The sequence below is a fragment of the Lolium perenne genome, chromosome 2, assembly GCF_019359855.2.
Source record: "Lolium perenne isolate Kyuss_39 chromosome 2, Kyuss_2.0, whole genome shotgun sequence".
NCBI classification, from domain to species: domain Eukaryota; kingdom Viridiplantae; phylum Streptophyta; class Magnoliopsida; order Poales; family Poaceae; genus Lolium; species Lolium perenne.
In genome coordinates, this window is record NC_067245.2 from 139,905,726 (window position 1) to 139,919,325 (window position 13,600).

The following is a 13,600-nucleotide window of genomic DNA, read 5'->3' on the forward strand; positions in this document are numbered from 1 at the left end:
ATGATACCGAAAGAAAAAGGCAAGTGACAAATATCAGGTCCCAAAAATAATCCAAGAAAAAAGGTTTATTGTACATAGAGGATGACATGCGGGTCCCATTTTGCAGCAGCGTTCTCAACGTTTCAAAGTTGGCATGAGATCGAAAGAAAAAGGAAGTAGGCAGAAATCATGGGGTCAAAAAAATCCATGAAAAGAAACATTTATCGTTGTGAGAGACTGACATGCGGGATCATGAGGCAGCAACATCCTCAACGTTTCAAAGGCGGCAGGGTATCAAAAGAAAAAGGAAGTAGCCAGAAATTAGGGGGTCACAAATAAACTCCAAAAAAAGAAAGTTGATTGTACATAGAGGATGACATGCGGGTCCCATGAGTCAGCAGCTTACTCAACTTTTCCAAGGCAGCAGGGGATCAAAAGAAAAAAAGGAAATCGCCAAAAATAAACTTTTATAGTACATAGAGGATGACATGCGGGTCCCATTTTGCAGCAGCGGTCCCAACGTTTCAAATGCTGCTTGAGATCAAAAGAAAAAGAATGTAGCCAGAAATTAGGGGGTCAAAAAGATCTCCAAGAAAAGAAAGTTGATTGTACATAGAGTATGACATGCGGGTCCTATGAGTCCGCAGCTTACTCAACGTTTCCAAGGCAGCAGGGGATCAAAAGAAAAAGGAAATAGCCAAAAATCAGAGGGTGAAAAAAAATCCAAGAAAAGAAACTTTTATAGTACATAGAGGATGTGCGGGTCCCATGAGCCAGCAGGTTCCTCAATGTTTCAAACGTGGCATGAGATCGAAAGAAAAAGGCAAGTGACCAAATATCAGGAGCCAAAATAATAATCCAAGAAAAGTAATTTTTATTGTACATAGAGGATGACATGCGGGTCCCATTTTGCAGCAGCGGTCTCAGCGTTTCGAAGTCGGCATGAAATGGAAAGAAAAAGGTGACAAATATCAGGAGCCAAAAAAAATCCAAGAAAAGAAAGATTTCAATTGGGCTGGATCTGGCCGTTTGGGCCTTCGAACTATCCTGCTGGACGCCTTTGGACTCGTACAATTTCAGCCCACTCCAAAACAGGAAAGTCCTATGCTTCGCAAAAACAAAAAACAAGGAGATTCAACATATAAGTTTGTTTATTTAAAAATAAAGATTTATTTTTTCCGTTTGCAATAGCTCAGAGCGAAATACACTGTTTATTGTCTGCAAAATAATCAAGATATCACATGTTTCTTGTACGGGGAGGCTGACATCGGGACCCATGAGCCAGCAGCGTCGTCAAAGTTTTAAAGGAGGCAGGGGATCGAAAGAAAAAATAAATCAAAAATTAGTTGGTAAAAAAATCGAAGAAAAGAAAAATTTATCGTTCCGAGGGGATGACATGCGGGACCCATGCGGCAGCAGCATTCTCAACGTTTCCAAGGCGGCACGGGATCCAAGAAAAGGCAAAATAGCTAGAAATTAGGGGTCAAAATAACTCCAAGAAAAGAAAGGTTTATCGTTCATAGAGGCTGACATGTGGGACCCATTAGCCAGCAGAGTCCTCAACGTTCAAAGGCGGCAGGGGATCAAAAGAAAAAGGAAGTAGCCATTTATTAGGGGTAAAAAATAACTCCAACAAAGGAAACTTTTATTGTTTATAGAGGATGACATGCGGGACCCATGAGCCAGCAACTTCCTCAACGTTTCAAAGGCGGCATGAGAACGAAAGAAAAAGGCAAGTGACCAAATATCAGGAGCCAAAAATAATCCAAGAAAAGAAACTTTATTTTACATAGAGGATGACATGCGGGTCCCAATTAGCAGCAGCGGTCTCAACGTTTCAAATGCGGCTTGAGATCAAAAGAAAAAGAAAGTTGATTGTACATAGAGGATGACATGCGGGTCCCATGAGTCAGCAGCTTACTCAACGTTTCCAAGGCGGTAGGGGATCAAAAGAAAAAGGAAATAGCCAAAAATCAGAGGGTGAAAAAAATACAAGAAAATAAACTTTTATAGCACATGGAGGATGACATGCGGGTCCCATGAGCCAGCAAGTTCCTCAATGTTTCAAACGTGGCATGAGATCGAAAGAAAAAGGCAAGTGACCGAATATGAGGAGCCAAAAATAATTCAAGAAAAGAAAGTTTTATAGTACATAGAGGATGACATGCGGGTCCCATGATCCTGCAGGTTCCTCAACGTTTCAAACGTGGCATGAGATCGAAAGAAAAAGGCAAGTGACCAAATATCAGGAGCCAAAAATAATTCAAGAAAAGAAACTTGATTGTACATAGAGGATGACATGCGGGTCCCATTTAGCAGCAGCGGTATAACCGTTTGAGAGGCTGCACGGGATCGAAAGAAAAAGGCAAGTGACCAAATATCAGGAGCCAAAAATAATCCAAGAAAAGAAACTTTATTGTACATAGAGGATGACATGCGGGTCCCATGTTGCAGCAGTGATCTCAACGTTTCGTAGGCGGCACGAGATCAAAAGGAAAAGGAAGTAGCCAGAAATCAGGGGTAAAAATAATTCCAAGAAAGGAAACTTTTATTCTACATAGAGGATGACTTGCGGGACCCATGAGCCAGCAGCTTCCTCAACGTTTTAGAGGCGGCATGATAACGAAAGAAAAAGGCAAGTGACAAATATCAGGTCCCAAAAATAATCCAAGAAAAAACGTTTGTTGTACATAGAGGATGACATGCGGGTCCCATTTTGCAGCAGCGTTCTCAACGTTTCAAAGTTGGCATGAGATCGAAAGAAAAAGGAAGTAGGCAGAAATCATGGGGTCAAAAAAATCCATGAAAAGAAACATTTATCGTTCTGAGAGGCTGACATGCGGGACCATGAGGCAGCAGCATCCTCAACGTTTGAAAGGCGGCAGGGGATCAAAAGAAAAAGGAAGTAGCCAAAAATCAGGGGGTCAAAAATAAACTCCAAAAAAAAGTTGATTGTACATAGAGGATGACATGCGGGTCCCATGAGTCAGCAGCTTACTCAACTTTTCCAAGGCAGCAGGGGATCAAAAGAAAAAAGGAAATCGCCAAAAATAAACTTTTTGTAGTACATAAAGGATGACATGCGGGTCCCATTTTACAGTAGCGGTCCCAATGTTTCAAATACGGCTTGAGATCAAAAGAAAAAGAAAGTAGCCAGAAATTAGGGGGTCAAAAAGAACTCCAAGAAAATAAAGTTGATTGTACATAGAGTATGACATGCGGGTCCTATTAGTCCGCAGCTTACTCAACGTTTCCTAGGCAGCAGGGGATCAAAAGAAAAAGGAAATAGCCAAAAATCAGAGGGTGAAAAAATCCAAGAAAAGAAACTTTTATAGTACATAGAGGATGATATGCGGGTCCCATGAGCCAGCAGGTTCCTCAACGTTTCAAACATGGCATGAGATCGAAAGAAAAAGGCAAGTGACCAAATATCAGGAGCCAAAATAATAATCCAAGAAAAGTAATTTTTATTGTACATAGAGGATGACATGTGGGTCCCATTTTGCAGCAGCGGTCTCAGTGTTTCGAAGTCGGCATGAGATGGAAAGAAAAAGGTGAAAAATATCAGGAGCCAAAAATAATCCAAGAAAAGAAATTATTGTACATAGAGGATGACATGCGGGTCCCATTTAGCAGCAGCGTTCTCAACGTTTCCAAGGTGGCACATGACCAAAAAAAAGGAAGTAGCCAGAAATCAGGGGGCCAAAAAAATCCAAGAAAAGAAAGATTTCAATTGGGCTGGATCTGGCCGTCTGGGCCTTCCAACTATCCTGCTGGACGCCTTTGGACTCGTACAATTTCAGCCCACTCCAAAACAGGAAAGTCCTATGCTTCGCAAAAACAAAAAACAAGGAGATTCAACATATAAGTTTGTTTATTTAAAAATAAAGATTTATTTTTTCCGTTTGCAATAGCTCAGAGCGAAATACACTGTTTATTGTCTGCAAAATAATCAAGATATCACATGTTTCTTGTACGGGGAGGCTGACATCGGGACCCATGAGCCAGCAACGTCGTCAAAGTTTTAAAGGAGACAGGGGATCGAAATAAAAAATAAATCAAAAATCAGTTGGTAAAAAAATCGAAGAAAAGAAAAATTTATCGTTCCGAGAGGATGACATGCGGGACCCATGTGGCAGCAGCATTCTCAACGTTTCCAAGGCGGCACGGGATCCAAGAAAAGGCAAAATAGCCTGAAATTAGGGGTCAAAATAACTCCAAGAAAAGAAAGGTTTATCGTTCATAGAGGCTGACATGTGGGACCCATTAGCCAGCAGAGTCCTCAACGTTCAAAGGCGGCAGGGGATCAAAAGAAAAAGGAAGTAGCCATTTATTAGGGGTAAAAAATAACTCCAACAAAGGAAACTTTTATTGTTTATAGAGGATGACATGCGGGACCCATGAGGCAGCAGCTTCCTCAACGTTTCAAAGGCGGCATGAGAACGAAAGAAAAAGGCAAGTGACCAAATATCAGGAGCCAAAAATAATCCAAGAAAAGAAACTTTATTTTACATAGAGGATGACATGAGGGTCCCAATTAGCAGCAGCGGTCTCAACGTTTCAAATGCGGCTTGAGATCAAAAGAAAAAGAAAGTTGATTGTACATAGAGGATGACATGCGGGTCCCATGAGTCAGCAGCTTACTCAACGTTTCCAAGGCGGTAGGGGATCAAAAGAAAAAGGAAATAGCCAAAAATCAGAGGGTGAAAAAAATACAAGAAAATAAACTTTTATAGCACATGGAGGATGACATGCGGGTCCCATGAGCCAGCAGGTTCCTCAATGTTTCAAACGTGGCATGAGATCAAAAGAAAAAGGCAAGTGATCGAATATGAGGAGCCAAAAATAATTCAAGAAAAGAAAGTTTTATAGTACATAGAGGATGACATGCGGGTCCCATGATCCTGCAGGTTCCTCAACGTTTCAAACGTGGCATGAGATCGAAAGAAAAAGGCAAGTGACCAAATATCAGGAGCCAAAAATAATTCAAGAAAAGAAACTTGATTGTACATAGAGGATGACATGCGGGTCCCATTTAGCAGCAGTGGTATCACCGTTTGAGAGGCTGCACGGGATCGAAAGAAAAAGGCAAGTGACCAAATATCAGGAGCCAAAAATAATCCAAGAAAAGAAAATTTATTGTACATAGAGGATGACATGCGGGTCCCATGTTGCAGCAGCGGTCTCAACATTTCCTAGGCGGCACGAGATCAAAAGAAAAAGGAAGTAGCCAGAAATCAGGGGTAAAAATAATTCCAAGAAAGGAAACTTTTATTCTACATAGAGGATGACTTGCGGGACCCATGAGCCAGCAGCTTCCTCAACGTTTTAGAGGCGGCATGATACCGAAAGAAAAAGGCAAGTGACAAATATCAGGTCCCAAAAATAATCCAAGAAAAAACATTTATTGTACATAGAGGATGACATGCGGGTCCCATTTTGCAGCAGCATTCTCAACGTTTCAAAGTTGGCATGAGTTCGAAAGAAAAAGGAAGTAGGCAGAAATCATGGAGTCAAAAAAATCCATGAAAAGAAACATTTATCGTTCTGAGAGGCTGACATGCGGGACCATGAGGCAGCAGCATCCTCAACGTTTGAAAGGTGACAGGGGATCAAAAGAAAAAGGAAGTAGCCAGAAATCAGGGGGTCAAAAATAAACTCCAAAAAAAGAAAGTTCATTGTACATAGAGGATGACATGCGGGTCCCATGAGTCAGCAGCTTACTCAACTTTTCCAAGGCAGCAGGGGATCAAAAGAAAAAAGGAAATCGCCAAAAATAAACTTTTATAGTACATAAAGGATGACATGCGGGTCCCATTTTGCAGCAGCGGTCCCAATGTTTCAAATACGGCTTGAGATCAAAAGAAAAAGAAAGTAGCCAGAAATAAGGGGATCAGAAAGAACTCCAAGAAAATAAAGTTGATTGTACATAGAGTATGACATGCGGGTCCTATGAGTCCACAGCTTACTCAACGTTTCCAAGGCAGCAGGGGATCAAAAGAAAAAGGAAATAGCCAAAAATCAGAGGGTGAAAAAAATCCAAGAAAAGAAACTTTTATAGTACATAGAGGATGATATGCGGGTCCCATGAGCCAGCAGGTTCCTCAACGTTTCAAACATGGCATGAGATCGAAAGAAAAAGGCAAGTGACCAAATATCAGGAGCCAAAATAATAATCCAAGAAAAGTAATTTTTATTGTACATAGAGGATGACATGCGGGTCCCATTTTGCAGCAGCGGTCTCAGCGTTTCGAAGTCGGCATGAGATGGAAAGAAAAAGGTGACAAATATCAGGAGCCAAAAATAATCCAAGAAAAGAAATTATTGTACATAGAGGATGACATGCGGGTCCCATTTAGCAGTAGCGTTCTCAACGTTTCCAAGGTGGCACAGGACCAAAAAAAAAAGGAAGTAGCCAGAAATCAGGGGGTCAAAAAAATCCAAGAAAAGAAAGATTTCAATTGGGCTGGATCTAGCCGTCTGGGCCTTCGAACTATCCCGCTGGACGCCTTTGGACTCGTACAATTTCAGCCCACTCCAAAACAGGAAAGTCCTATGCTTCGCAAAAACAAAAAAACAAGGAGATTCAACATATAAGTTTGTTTATTTAAAAATAAATATTTATTTTTCAGGTTGCAATAGCTCAGAGCGAAATACATTGTTTATTGTCTGCAAAATAATCAAGATATCACATGTTTCTTGTACGGGGAGGCTGACATCGGGACCCATGAGCCAGCAGCGTCGTCAAAGTTTTAAAGGCGGCAGGGGATCGAAAGAAAAAATAAATCAAAAATTAGTAGGTAAAAAAATCAAAGAAAAGAAACATTTATCGTTCTGAGAGGATGACATGCGGGACCCATGTGGCAGCAGCATCGTCAACGTTTCCAAGGCGGCATGGGATCCAAAAAAAGGCAAAATAGCCAGAAATTAGGGGTCAAAATAACTCCAAGAAAAGAAAGGTTTATCGTTCATAGAGGCTGACATGGGGACCCATTATCCAGCAGAGTCCTCAACGTTCAAAGGCGGCAGGGGATCAAAAGAAAAAGGAAGTAGCCAGAAATTAGGGGTAAAAAATAACTCCAACAAAGGAAACTTTTATTGTTTATAGAGGATGACATGCGGGACCCATGAGCCAGCAGCGTTCTCAACGTTTCAAAGGCGGCATGAGAACGAAAGAAAAAGGCAAGTGACCAAATATCAGGAGCCAAAAATAATCCAAGAAAAGAAACTTTATTTTACATAGAGGATGACATGCGGGTCCCAATTAGCAGCAGCGGTCTCAACGTTTCAAATGCGGCTTGAGATCAAAAGAAAAAGAAAGTATTTTGTACATAGAGGATGACATGCGGGTCCCATGAGTCAGCAGCTTACTCAACGTTTCCAAGGCGGCAGGGGATCAAAAGAAAAAGGAAATAGCCAAAAAACAGAGGGTGAAAAAAATACAAGAAAATAAACTTTTATAGCATAGAGGATGACATGCGGGTCCCACGAGCCAGCAGGTTCCTCAACGTTTCAAACGTGGCATGAGATCGAAAGAAAAGGCAAGTGACCAAATATGAGGAGCCAAAAGTAATTCAAGAAAAGAAAGTTTTATAGTACATAGAGGATGACATGCGGGACCCATGATCCTGCAGGTTCCTCAACGTTTCAAACGTGGCATGAGATCGAAAGAAAAAGGCAAGTGACCAAATATCAGGAGCCAAAAATAATTCAAGAAAAGAAACTTGATTGTACATAGAGGATGACATGCGGGTCCCATTTAGCAGCAGCGATATCACCGTTTGAGAGGCTGCATGGGATCGAAAGAAAAAGGCAAGTGACCAAATATCAGGAGCCAAAAATAATCCAAAAAAAGAAATTTTATTGTACATAGAGGATGACATGCGGGTCCCATTTTGCAGCAGCGGTCTCAACGTTTCCAAGGCGGCACAGGACCAAAAGAAAAATGAAGTAGCCAAAAATCAGGGGGTGAAAAAAATCCAAGAAGAAAGATTTCAATTGGGCTGCATCTGGACATCTGGGGCTTCAGACTATCCTGCTTGGCCTTTTGACTCGTACAATTTCAGCCCACTCCAAAACAGGAAAGTTCGGAATTTTCTAAAAAAAAACAGGAAAGTCCTATGCTTCGCAAAAACAAAAAAAAGGAGATTCAACATATAAGTTTGTTTATGTAAAAATAAAGATTTAATTTATCCGTTTGCAATAGCTCAGAGCGCAATACACTGTTTATTGTCTACAAAATAATCAAGATATCACATGTTTCCTGTACGGGGAGGCTGACATTGGGGACCCATGAGCCAGCAGCGTCGTCAACGTTTTAAACGCAACAGGGGATGGAAAGGAAAAATAAACCAAAAATATGTTGGTACAAAATCCAAGAAAAGAAACATTTTCGTTCTAAGAAGATGACATGCGGGACCCATGAGGCAGCAGCATCCTCAGCGTTTATTGTTCATAGAGGCTGACATGTGGGACCCGTGAGCCAGCAGCATCCTCAACGTTTTAAAGGCGGCAGGAGATCGAAAGAAAAAATAAGCCAAAAATCATTTGGTAAACAAAATCCAAGAAAAGAAACATTTACCGTTCTGACAGGATGACATGCGGGACCCATGAGGCAGCAGCATCCTCAACGATTCCAAGGCGGCATGGGATCAAAGGGAAAAAAGGAAATATCTAGAAATTAATTAGGGGTTCAAAATAAATCCATCAAAGGAAACTTTTATTGTTCACAAAGGATGACATGTGGGACCGACCTGCCAACAGCGTCCTCATCGTTTCAAAGGGGGCAGGAGATCAAAAGAAAAAGGCAAATAGCCAGAAATTAGGGGTCAAAAATAACTCCAAGAAAGGAAACTTTTATTGTTCGTAGAGGATGAAATGCGGGACCCATCAGCCAGCAGCTTACTCAATGTTTCAAAGGTGGCATGAGATCGAAAGAAAAAGGCAAGTAACAAAATATCAGGAGCCAAAGATAATCCAAGAAAAAAAATTATTGTACATAGAGATGACATGTGGGTCCCAATTAGCAGCAGCGGTCTCAACGTTTCAGATGCGGCTTGAGATCAAAAGAAAAAGAAAGTTGATTGTACATAGAGGATGACATGCGGGTCCCATGAGTCAGCAGCTTACTCAACGTTTCCAAGGAGGCAAGGGATCAAAAGAAAAAGGAAATAGCCAAAAATCAGAGGGTGAAAAAAAACCCAAGAAAATAAACTTTTATAGCACATAGAGGATGACATGCGAGTCCCATGAGCCAGCAGGGTCCTCAACGTTTCAAACGTGGCATGAGATCGAAAGAAAAAGGCAAGTGACCAAATATCAGGAGCTAAAAATAATTCAAGAAAAGAAACTTGATTGTACATAGAGGATGACATGCGGGTCCCAATTAGTAGCAGCGGTATCACCGTTTGAGAAGCGGCAGGGGATCGAACGAAAAAGGCAAGTGACCAACTATGAGGTGCCAAAAAAATCCAAGAAAATAATGTTTTATAGTACATAGAGGATGACATGCGGGTCCCATGAGCCTGCAGGTTCCTCAAGGTTTCAAACGTGGCATGAGATCGAAAGAAAAAGGCAAGTGACCAAATATCAGGAGCCAAAAATAATTCAAGAAAAGAAACTTGATTGTACATAGAGGATGACATGCGGGTCCCATTTAGCAGCAGCGGTATCACCGTTTGAGAGGCTGCATGGGATCAAAAGAAAAAGGCAAGTGACCAAATATCAGGATCCAAAAATAATTCAAGAAAAGAAAATTTTATAGTACATAGAGGATGACATGCGGGTCCCATTTAGCAGCAGCGGTCTCACCGTTTGAGAGGCGGCAGGGGATCGAAAGAAAAAGGTAAGTGACCAAATATGAGGTGCCAAAAAATTCCAAGAAAAGAAAGTTTTATAGTACATAGAGGATGACATGCGGGTCCCATTTAGCAGCAGCGGTATCACCGTTTGAGAGGCGGCAGGGGATCGAAAGAAAAAGGCAAGTGACCAAATTTGAGGTGCCAAAAAAACTCCAAGAAAAGAAAGTTGATTGCTGATAGAGGATGACATGCGGATCCCAATTAGCAGCAGCGGTCTCAACGTTTCCAAGGCGGCAAGGGATCAAAAGAAAAAGAAAGTAGCCAGAAATTAGGGGGTCAAAAAGAACTCCAAGAAAATAAAGTTGATTGTACATAGAGTATGACATGCGGGTCCTATTAGTCCGCAGCTTACTCAACGTTTCCTAGGCAGCAGGGGATCAAAAGAAAAAGGAAATAGCCAAAAATCAGAGGGTGAAAAATCCAAGAAAAGAAACTTTTATAGTACATAGAAGATGATATGCGGGTCCCATGAGCCAGCAGGTTCCTCAACGTTTCAAACATGGCATGAGATCGAAAGAAAAAGGCAAGTGACCAAATATCAGGAGCCAAAATAATAATCCAAGAAAAGTAATTTTTATTGTACATAGAGGATGACATGCGGGTCCCATTTTGCAGCAGCGGTCTCAGCGTTTCGAAGTCGGCATGAGATGGAAAGAAAAAGGTGACAAATATCAGGAGCCAAAAATAATCCAAGAAAAGAAATTATTGTACATAGAGGATGACATGCGGGTCCCATTTAGCAGCATCGTTCTCAACGTTTCCAAGGTGGCACATGACCAAAAAAAAGGAAGTAGCCAGAAATCAGGGGGCCAAAAAAATCCAAGAAAAGAAAGATTTCAATTGGGCTAGATCTGGCCGTCTGGGCCTTCCAACTATCCTGCTGGACGCCTTTGGACTCGTACAATTTCAGCCCACTCCAAAACAGGAAAGTCCTATGCTTCGCGAAAACAAAAAACAAGGAGATTCAACATATAAGTTTGTTTATTTAAAAATAAAGATTTTTTTTTCCGTTTGCAATAGCTCAGAGCGAAATACACTGTTTATTGTCTGCAAAATAATCAAGATATCACATGTTTCTTGTACGGGGAGGCTGACATCGGGACCCATGAGCCAGCAGCGTCGTCAAAGTTTTAAAGGAGACAGGGGATCAAAAGAAAAAATAAATAAAAATCAGTTGGTAAAAAAAACGAAGAAAAGAAAAATTTACCGTTCCGAGAGGATGACATGCGGGACCCATGTGGCAGCAGCATTCTCAACGTTTCCAAGGCGGCACGGGATCCAAGAAAAGGCAAAATAGCCAGAAATTAGGGGTCAAAATAACTCCAAGAAAAGAAAGGTTTATCGTTCATAGAGGCTGACATGTGGGACCCATTAGCCAGCAGAGTCCTCAACGTTCAAAGGCGGCAGGGGATCAAAAGAAAAAGGAAGTAGCCATTTATTAGGGGTAAAAAATAACTCCAACAAAGGAAACTTTTATTGTTTATAGAGGATGACATGCGGGACCCATGAGCCAGCAGCTTCCTCAATGTTTCAAAGGCGGCATGAGAACGAAAGAAAAAGGCAAGTGACCAAATATCAGGAGCCAAAAATAATCCAAGAAAAGAAACTTTATTTTACATAGAGGATGACATGCGGGTCCCAATTAGCAGCAGCGGTCTCAACGTTTCAAATGCGGCTTGAGATCAAAAGAAAAAGAAAGTTGATTGTACATAGAGGATGACATGCGGGTCCCATGAGTCAGCAGCTTACTCAACGTTTCCAAGGCGGTAGGGGATCAGAAGAAAAAGGAAATAGCCAAAAATCAGAGGGTGAAAAAAATACTAGAAAATAAACTTTTATAGCACATGGAGGATGACATGCGGGTCCCATGATCCAGGAGGTTCCTCAATGTTTCAAACGTGGCATGAGTTCGAAAGAAAAAGGCAAGTGATCGAATATGAGGAGCCAAAAATAATTCAAGAAAAGAAAGTTTTATAGTACATAGAGGATGACATGCGGGTCCCATGATCCTGCAGGTTCCTCAATGTTTCAAACGTGGCATGAGATCGAAAGAAAAAGACAAGTGACCAAATATCAGGAGCCAAAAATAATTCAAGAAAAGAAACTTGATTGTACATAGAGGATGACATGCGGGTCCCATTTAGCAGCAGCGGTATCACCGTTTGAGAGGCTGCACAGGATCGAAAGAAAAAGGCAAGTGACCAAATATCAGGAGCCAAAAATAATCCAAGAAAAGAAACTTTATTGTACATAGAGGATGACATGCGGGTCCCATGTTGCAGCAGCGGTCTCAACGTTTCCTAGGCGGCACGAGATCAAAAGAAAAAGGAAGTAGCCAGAAATCAGGGGTAAAAATAATTCCAAGAAAGGAAACTTTTATTCTACATAGAGGATGACTTGCGGGACCCATGAGCCAGCAGCTTCCTCAACGTTTTAGAGGCGGCATGATACCGAAAGAAAAAGGCAAGTGACAAATATCAGGTCCCAAAAATAATCCAAGAAAAAACGTTTATTGTACATAGAGGATGACATGCGGGTCCCATTTTGCAGCAGCATTCTCAACGTTTCAAAGTTGGCATGAGATCGAAAGAAAAAGGAAGTAGGCAGAAATCATGGGGTCAAAAAAATCCATGAAAAGAAACATTTATCGTTCTGAGAGGCTGACATGCGGGACCATGAGCAGCAGCATCCTCAACGTTTGAAAGGCGACAGGGGATCAAAAGAAAAAGGAAGTAGCCAGAAATCAGGGGGTCAAAAATAAACTCCAAAAAAAGAAAGTTCATTGTACATAGAGGATGACATGCGGGTCCCATGAGTCAGCAGCTTACTCACCTTTTCCAAGGCAGCAGGGGATCAAAAGAAAAAAGGAAATTGCCAAAAATAAACTTTTATAGTACATAAAGGATGACATGCGGGTCCCATTTTGCAGCAGCGGTCCCAATGTTTCAAATACGGCTTGAGATCAAAAGAAAAAGAAAGTAGCCAGAAATTAGGGGGTCAAAAAGAACTCCAAGAAAATAAAGTTGATTGTACATAGAGTATGACATGCGGGTCCTATGAGTCCGCAGCTTACTCAACGTTTTCAAAGGCAGCAGGGGATCAAAAGAAAAAGGAAATAGCCAAAAATCAGAGGGTGAAAAAAATCCAAGAAAAGAAACTTTTATAGTACATAGAGGATGATATGCGGGTCCCATGAGCCAGCAGGTTCCTCAACGTTTCAAACATGGCATGAGATCGAAAGAAAAAGGCAAGTGACCAAATATCAGGAGCCAAAATAATAATCCAAGAAAAGTAATTTTTATTGTACATAGAGGATGACATGCGGGTCCCATTTTGCAGCAGCGGTCTTAGCGTTTCGAAGTCGGCATGAGATGGAAAGAAAAAGGTGACAAATATCAGGAGCCAAAAATAATCCAAGAAAAGAAATTATTGTACATAGAGGATGACATGCGGGTCCCATTTAGCAGTAGCGTTCTCAACGTTTCCAAGGTGGCACAGGACCAAAAAAAAAAGGAAGTAGCCAGAAATCAGGGGGTCAAAAAAATCCAAGAAAAGAAAGATTTCAATTGGGCTGGATCTAGCCGTCTGGGCCTTCGAACTATCCCGCTGGACTCCTTTGGACTCGTACAATTTCAGCCCACTCCAAAACAGGAAAGTCCTATGCTTCGCAAAAACAAAAAAACAAGGAGATTCAACATATAAGTTTGTTTATTTAAAAATAAATATTTATTTTTCAGGTTGCAATAGCTCAGAGCGAAATA